The sequence below is a fragment of the Magnolia sinica genome, chromosome 6 (genome assembly GCF_029962835.1).
Source record: "Magnolia sinica isolate HGM2019 chromosome 6, MsV1, whole genome shotgun sequence".
Taxonomy (NCBI): domain Eukaryota; kingdom Viridiplantae; phylum Streptophyta; class Magnoliopsida; order Magnoliales; family Magnoliaceae; genus Magnolia; species Magnolia sinica.
This window is the reverse complement of record NC_080578.1, coordinates 59,579,718-59,588,881: the sequence shown is the minus strand read 5'-3', so window position 1 is coordinate 59,588,881 and position 9,164 is coordinate 59,579,718. Positions and strand designations below refer to the sequence as shown.

The 9,164-nt window shown below is 37.4% G+C and overlaps 1 long non-coding RNA gene across 1 annotated transcript; it reads right to left on the bottom strand.

The window, feature by feature from the left end:
• Nucleotides 1-324: 324 nt before the first annotated feature.
• On the bottom strand, nucleotides 325-975 carry LOC131250052 (uncharacterized). Its single transcript, XR_009173018.1, has 2 exons — nucleotides 537-975; nucleotides 325-433 (listed from the first exon to the last, which is right to left on the bottom strand). It is a non-coding gene; the product is annotated as an uncharacterized LOC131250052 (long non-coding RNA).
• Between the last annotated feature and the right edge of the window lie 8,189 nt (nucleotides 976-9,164).

Here is a 9,164-nt window from a genome sequence, read left to right as displayed (position 1 = left end):
AGGGATTGTCTTCTTCAATGCAATCTTGCCTACATTTCCACCTATACCTTGCATGCGCCCTCTACTATCACTCCCAATCGACTGTAATCAGAATTGCAAGTCGATTTATCAGAGAAAGCATAAGTCTAAATAAACTCAAGTATTTGAAGAACAAGCATATATACCTGTGTAAGGGCATCATCTACATTGGCCATCCGAGATGCAAGATTACTACTCTGAATCGACTTTATTTTTTCCTATGACAACATCCAAAAAAAAAATTTAACGACTGAAAGTCACATTTACAATTCATATGGATAATGACAGGATGTATGAGGGTTGCACTTACAAAGGTTTCAGAAAATTGCAATTTGTCATCCTTTGTTGTATGGGCTCTGATGTACACCTCAGCCCTACCAACCTCGGCATCACTAGTAAGATTCCTCTCAATTGCCTTTTCCACATTACATACATGCCAAAACACATTAGTAATGGAATTAAATAACTAATAATTTGAAATAGTTATCATAAATAAAGTAGGATATATATTTTAAGACATGTACCATCTAATGGCGTGTGACAACCATGCTATGCCGCCCAAGTGTAGAAGGGCCAACTTGTTTGGACCGATTGAAGGCATTTCTTGCACTCAATTCCTTGAATTCATTTGTATTGTGTTGATCCACAAAGATAATCCAATCCTTGATAGGCACACCAACAGGGGCGGGAGATGATTTCACAGCTGCAGGATCCTTGTTCTTAATATACTTTAAATGCAACCGGTCCTTCTAATTTCTCCAAGAGGTGTTCACGCGTTCATGAACGTAATTTGTCATCACATGTTGGTTATTTTGAAAATCATAACTACACTCCAAGCTGTCAATGACCCTTTGAAGGTGCTTAGGAGGCACCTGGCAAAAGTCTCTGTAGGTGATCGGGTTGTGGGTGTGGGTGAGAACACCAATGCATGAATTAAATGTGACTTGATTTATATCCCCCGCATTCGGTTGCCCAAATTCATTATTCTCTCCATAATCCTTGGTGACGAAGAGGAAACTGTTGATACAATACTTATCGTACTGCATTACAAAAGCCTCTGGTCCCTAAACTATACCTCTGAAGACTTCATTACTTGATTCATCCAAGTTTAGCTGTTTCTTCAACCAAGGAATGAACTCATCATCACTCGCCACCTTAGTCCTCTTCCTGGCAACTATAGTGCGTTGCTTTAAGAAATTAGCATATTTCCTACATGTTAAGAAGGTTGTTACAAAATTGACAATTTTTTTTTCCAGAAATGTTGTTACAATTATTTTGAATCAAATTTGCAAAAAATGAAGAAGACATATACATAAAAGCTAAGTCTCGTGCATACCCTTGCCATGTATCATAGTTGGGTTGACTCTTCAGTACCCAGGTGCGAGCCTATTCGTATTTAATACCTTCTAAAATGACACTTTCACTAGTGTAACCCTCCAAAAATTGGCACCCAAGTACAAAGACTCCGATCCCGAGTTCTCGGGTGTTAACCTAATGAGAATGCACGTGTGTCTTCATTCAGATTCAAATTCATTTCACACACAGATAATCAGAGTAGCACGATTTGAATTAGCGGATCCAAAGCGAGGTAGATATAATAATAATTTCAGAATATTGGGCTAAGAGTTAAAAATACAGTTTCAATTGTGATGATCGCCCAAAATTGGATTATACAAATCATAATAATTGCAATAAGAATAAAAGAACAGCTACCAAGCGGGAAGAAGTTAGAGATCTACTAGGTGCCCCGAGTGTACCACCGAATGGTCCTATTGTTGAGTTATCTGCATATGTTGAATAGAAGGCGTCGAACACCAACATAGTGAAGAAAATATCCCCAAGATTGTTACTTAGGACATTTTAGTGATTGACAGGTTCACAACAATTACACATTGATACATATTATACACTCAAGCATGTTATCCTTAATGCAAAATTATTAAACAAGTTACACACATTACCAACACAATTAGCGTAGTTAATGATAAACAAGAAATCAAACAATTCCTAAATATTCTTGTTAAATATGCATATGAAGATATGGTATGATGCATGCCCCTTCTAAACAACACTCCTTCACACGCGACTCCGACCGCCTGGTTTGTAAATGACAACACTCCCTTATCATCCGACAACCACGCCTATTTCATCACATCCTAAGCTAATGTAATGCGGTGAATGATTATGTTAGCCGAGTAATTATTAAATTCAATTCATCCAGCATATCGGTGAAGCTAGAATACCAACGTTATATCACGAGTCCTTTCTGGATCACATGGTTCGTTGCCACACGTAGTGACTCCTTACCAGCGTCCCTTGATTCAAATTTAGGTGTCACCCATTTTTCTCACAAATCAACAATTCTAAAGGTACGGTATGATACCTAAATGTATGAGGATCAACCCGCTATGGGTCGTCACCCAAACCGAGTAGATCACTTAGTTCGCTTTTCACATAAAACCAAAACACATAAGGAAAAGGGCCCATCACCCGATTTCATTCATGCCCGCGTTGTTCGAACGGTGCTCTAGCACACAAACATCGGCGGGGTAAATTGACGAGGGCCATTCGAACAATGGTCTATCACCTCTATCAGTGCTTACCGGTCACTATGGGAAGGCTCATCACCCCAACACAAGCTGACGGCTCGGACACGGTGTCCCATACCACCATGCCTGGCTCATGAGTCTTACTTGCTCACTAGTCACTACGGGGAGACTCGTCACCCGAGCGTAGGCCAACATCTCGGACACGGTGTCCCATACCACTATGCCTGGCTCATGAGCCTTGGGATCGGATTAGGCCATTTGGGGATGTTTTCTGATTTTGGGGGAAGATAAGAGTGCGCTTTGATTTTTTTGGGAGATATGTGTCGTGCAAAGACGAGCGCTGATGCACCTCGAGATCCGTGTTCTACGAATGGTTCAAAGGTGATCAAAGTTACATGGGCCCCACAATGATGTATTTATTATATCCACACAGTTCATAAAATTTAAGATATCATTTTAGAGCATTATCTAAAAAATAAATCATATACAAAACTCAAATGGACCATATCAAAAATAGCAGTGGGGATAATGATTTTCACCGTTAAAAAATTCGCATGGCTCACCATAACATTTATTTTTCATTTAATCTGTTCATAAGGTCAGAAATAATTGGATGAAGAGGAAAAACAAATTTCATATTAATCAAAAACTTCTGTGAACCCAAAAGGGTTTCAATGGTAGACGTTCAATCCACCACTAATTTTTGCAGTGTGGTCCACTTTATCTTTAAATCTGTCTTATTTTTCAGCTTAAGCCTTACAATGAGCTCGCCAAATGGATGGATGGTTTGGATATAACTCATACCTAATGATGGGACCCACAGAACTTGCTGATTCCAATACACCAGCTATACAACGTGTGTGGTACACTAGCCAACTACTAAGCAGTAAGAAAATGGATTAAGTCCTACCCCCGCCCGGACAATGTTCCGTCCAGGCAGGGCTCCATTGGGCTCACAGTGATGTAAGGATTTCATCCACTCCATTCATCCGTTTTCTCATATTATTTTACATTATGATGTTAAAAAAGAGATAGGTCCACAACTCTATTGGGCTACACCAAAGGAAACAACAGTGATAACGACACCCACCGTTGAAACCTTTCTAAAGGCCACCGTGATGTTTTCTTACCATCTAACCTATTCACAATGTCATGTAGACTTGGATAAGATGAAAACACAAATATCAACTTGATCCAAAACTTCTATAGTTCCCAAGAAGTTTTTAATGGTGGGCATTCAATCCCCACTCTGTGGTCCACTTAAGCATTGATTCTACCTAATTTTTGAGTTAAAACCCTAAAATGATATGTAAATATGGATGGATGAGAGGGATAAAACCCTTACATTAGGGTGGGCCCCACATAGCCCTATTCGGACAGATCATCGTCCAGGCGAGGAAGGATGCAATCTGCTTCCAGATGCACAATCTTCTTCCAGACGCGCTTCTGACGCTGCCACTAGCAAGGTGGGTAGTGTCGGTACTCTGCAGGCCCTACCATGATGTATGTGCTCTATCCACACCATCTATCCTATTCTTAAGATCATTCTAAAGCTTGAACAAAAAATGAGCCAAATTTAAATCTCAGGTGGACCACACGAAAGGAAAACATTAGTGATTGAACGTCCACCATTAAAAACCACTTGTTTTCCACGACGACTTTTTGTGATACAACAACAACTTTTAGTACTCGGTGATTCCGACAGTTAAAAGCTGTTGGGGAAACTAGTACAGGACCGTTGGCATTGGTCATTTTTTTGATTATGAATGGGGCTGCAGTTAACCTATTACCATGGAGAATCACTACGCCAAAATCACAAATTTATGATGGACTAGATCCATTGGAAAACTAAATTAACCGTTGCAAGTTTGTCACTATTTTTCAGGTTGCAAAAATTAAGCGACAGATGGGATCTGATGTATCTATGACGGATTTAGTCCGTCGTAAATATGGCACGGATCTTATCCATCGCAAAAATTAAAAATTTGTCACTTAATTATGGAAAAACCCACCCAAATTATTCGTCATTTTAAAATTTGGCGATGGATACAGTCCGTCGTTGATCTTAAGAGAAGCAATGGACCTCAAATATGTCGTCGATTTTTTATTAGATCAGAAATTAGCGACATATTTGGTACGTCGCTAAAATTTCTGGAAAAAAATAAAAAATAAAAATAACAATGTTTATTTTGTTTTGTTTTGTTCTTTTTTTTTAAAAATCTGTTACACCTAATAGTCATAAAAAAATTCACATGATTGTTTAATAAGAATAACACACACAAAATTCAAAAGAATATACCCTACCAGTGATCATACAAGACGCTTGTTTTCCATTTAAGGAAGGTGCTGGAAGTTTGTCCAAGGATGATACAATACAACAGGTCAACACAATCATGGTGGAGGCAAAGGATGTCTTCGAGTGGTCATCGATAAGCCTACCGATAGTATGACACAACAACCTCAAACCATAGTATATATCGGTTAATCAGGATAGATGCCCTATTACCAGGAATCTGGTCAACAATGGGGCTGCAGTTGACCTATTACCATGGAGAATCACTACACTAAAATCACAAATTTACGATGAACAATATTTGTTGGAAAACCAAATTAACTGTTGCATGGTCTGTCATTGTTTGTCTGGTCGCATAAATTAAACAACAGATGGGATGTGACAGATCTGCGATGGATTTAGTTTGTCACAAAATTTCCATGGATCCCATCCGTCGTAAAAATTAAAAATTCATCGCTTAATTATGGAAAAACCCACCTGAATTATTTGTCATTTTAAAATTTGCCAATATATATGGTTTGTAGCTGATCTTAGGGGAAGCGACAAACCTCAAAATGTCGTCAAATTTTGACTTGATTGGAAATTAGTGACAGATTTACTCCGTCACTAAAATTTTTGTAAAAAGAAAAAACTTGCATTGAGTTTGTTCTTAAAAAAAATAAAAAATAAAAATAAAAAAAATCTGTTACACCTGATAGTCATCCAAAAATAAAAATAAAAATTCACATGATTATTTAATAAGAATCACATTCAAAAAATTCAAAAGAATATACCTTACTAGTGATCATACAACACACTTATTTTTCATTTGAGAAAGGTGCTAGAAGTGGGTCTAAGGATGATACAGTACCACAGGTCAACGCAATCATGGTGGAGGCAGGAGATGTGTCCGAGTGGTCATCGATTAGCCTACTCACAGTATGACACAACAACGTCAAAGCATAGTATATATTGGCTCATCTGGATAGATGCCCTATTACTAGGAATCTGGTAAAAATGGGACTGCAATTAACCTATTACCATGGAGAATCACTATGAAAAAATCACGAATTTACGATGGACCAGATCCGTTACAAAACCAAATTAATCTTTGCAAGGTCTATCACTGTTTGCCGGGTTGTAAAAATTAAATGACGGATGGGATCTGACGTATCTACGATGGATTTAGTCCTTTACAAATATGCCACGGATCCTATCCGTTGAGAAAATTAAAAATCCGTCGCTTAATTATGGAAAAATCCACCTGAATTATTCGTCATTTTAAAATTTGGTGATGGATACGGTCCGTCGCTGATCTTAGGAGAAGTAACTGACTTCAAATCTGTCGTCGATTTTTTACTTGATCAGAAATTAGCGATAGATTTGGCCCATTGCTAAAATTTCTATAAAGAAAAAAAAGGCATTTAGTTTGTTTTTTTATCAATCAGTTACACCTGATAGTCATCCAAAAAAAATCACATGATTGTTTAATAAGAATCACATTCATAAAATTCAAAAGAATATACCCTACTAGTGATCATGCAACATGCTTGTTTTCCATTAGAGGAAGGTGTTGCAAGTGGGTCCAAGGATGATACAGTACAACTGGTCAACACAATCACTATGGAGGCAGGTGACGTGTCCGATAGAGTTGTGATCGATATGCCTGCCCACTGTAAGACACAAAAATTGCATAGCATAGTATATTTTGGCCCATCTAGATAGATTCCCTATTACCAGGAATCTGGATAAAAATAAGGATGTAGTTAGCCAATTACCATGGAGAATCTATACGCCAAAATCAAGAATTTAAAATGGACCAGATTCGTTACAAAACCAAATTAACCATTGCATGGTCCGTCACAGTTTTCCAGGTAAAAAAAAAAAAAAAACAATGAATGGGATGCAACGGATCTACGATGAATTTAGTCCATCGCAAATTTGCCACGGATCCTATCCGTCGCAAAATTTAAAAATTTATCACTTAATTATGGAAAAACTCACCCAACTTATTCATTATTTTAAAATTTGGCGATGAATACGGTCCGTCGTTGATCTTAGGAGAAGTGACGAACCTCGAATCGATCGTCAATTTTTTACTTGATCAGAAATTAGTGATAGATTTGGTCCGTCGCTAAAATTTCTGCCAAAAAAAAAGAAAAAAACAGCGTTAAGTTTGTTCCTCTCTTTTCTTTTTTAATCTGTTACACCAGCTAGTCATCCAAAAGAAAATCACATGATGTTTAATAAGAATCACAATCACAAAATTCAAAAGAATACCCTACTAGTGATCATACAACATGCTTCTTTTCCAATTGAGTAGGGTGCTGGAAGTGGGTCTAACGATGACATAGTACCATAGGTCAACACAATCATAGTGGAGGCAAGTGATGTGTCTAAGTGGTCATTGATAAGACTGCCCACAGTAAGACACAACAACCTCAAAGGATATTATATATGTGCCCATCTGGACAGATGCCCTATTACTAGGAATCTGGTCAACAATGGGACTGCAATTAACCTATTACCATGGAGAATCACTATGCAAAAATCACGAATTTATGATGGACCAGATCCATTGCAAAACCAAATTAACCATTGCATGGTCCATAACTGTTTGTCGAGTTGCAAAAATTAAACGATGGATGGGATTTGACGTATCTACAACGGATTTAGTCTATCGCAAATATGCTACGGATCATATCCGTCACAAAAATTAAAAATCCATCTCTTAATTATGGGAAAACCATCCCAAATTATTTGTCATTTTAAAATTTTATGATGGATATGGTCCGTCGCCAATCTTAGGAGAAGCAACGAACCTCAAATCTGTCATCGATTTTTGACATATAAGAAATTGGCATCAGATTTGGTCCGTCGCTAAAATTTCTGCAAAAAAAAAAAAAAAAAAAAAAAACTGTAGAGTTAAGTTTGTTCTTTTTTTTTAATTAGTTACACCCGATAGTCATCTAAATTTTTTTTCGCATGATTGTTTAATAAGAATCACATTCACAAAATTTAAAAGAATATACCCTACTAGTGATCATACAACACACTTTTCCATTTGAGGAAGGTGTTGCAAGTGTGTCCAAGGATGATATCGTACCACAGGTCAACACAATCACGGTGGTGGCAAGGGACGTGTCCGAGTGGTCCTCGATAAGCCTACCCACAGTATGACACACTAACCTTAAAGCATAGTATATATTGGCCCATCTGGATAGATGCCCTACTACGAAGAATCTGGTCAACAATGGGGTTGTAATTAACATATTACCATGGAGAATCACTACGCCAAAATCATGAATTTACGATGGACCAGATCCATTGTAAAATAAAATTAACCATTGCATGGTCTGTCACTGTTTGTCTGGTCGCAAAAATCAAATGATGGATGAGATGCGACAGATATACGACATATTTAGTCCGTTGCATATTGACCATGGATCCTTTCTGTCACTTAATTATGGAAAAACCCACCCAAAATATTCGTTGTTTTAAAATTTGGTGACGGATACAGTCTGTCGTTGATATTAAGAGAAGCAACGATCCTTAAATCTGTCGTCAATTTTTCACTTGATCAGAAATTAACAACATTTGTTACCCCTGATAGTCATTAAAAAAACTCAAATAATTGATTAATAAGAATCACATTCATAAAATTCAAAAGAATATACCCTACTAGTGATCGTACAACATGCTTCATTTCCATTTGAGGAAGGTGCTGTGAGTCCACAGATGATACAGTACCAAAGGTTAACATAATCACGATGGAGGCAGGTGACATGTCCAAGTGGTCATCGATAAGACTACCCACAGTATGACACAACAACATCAAAGCATATTATATATCGGCCCATCTGGACAGATGCCCTATTACTAGGAATTTGGCCAACAATGGGACTGCAATTAACCTATTACCATGGAGAATCACTACGTAAAAATCACAAATTTACGATGGACCAGATCCATTGCAAAACCAAATTAATCATTGCATGGTTCATCACTATTTGCTGGGTTGCAAAAATTAAATGACAGATGAGATTTGACATATCTACAATAGATTTAGTCCGTCAGAAATATGCCACGGATCATTTTCGTCACAAAAATTAAAAATCCGTCGCTTAATTATGGGAAAACCCTCCCAAATTATTCGTGGTTTTAAAATTTTATGATGGATACGGTTCATCGTCGATCTTAGGAGAAGCGACGGACCTCAAATCTGTCATCGATTTTTGATAAGATCAGAAATTATCATTAGATTTGGTCCGTTACTAAAATTTCTGCAAAATAAAAAAATAAAAAAATCGTAGAGTTAAGTTTGT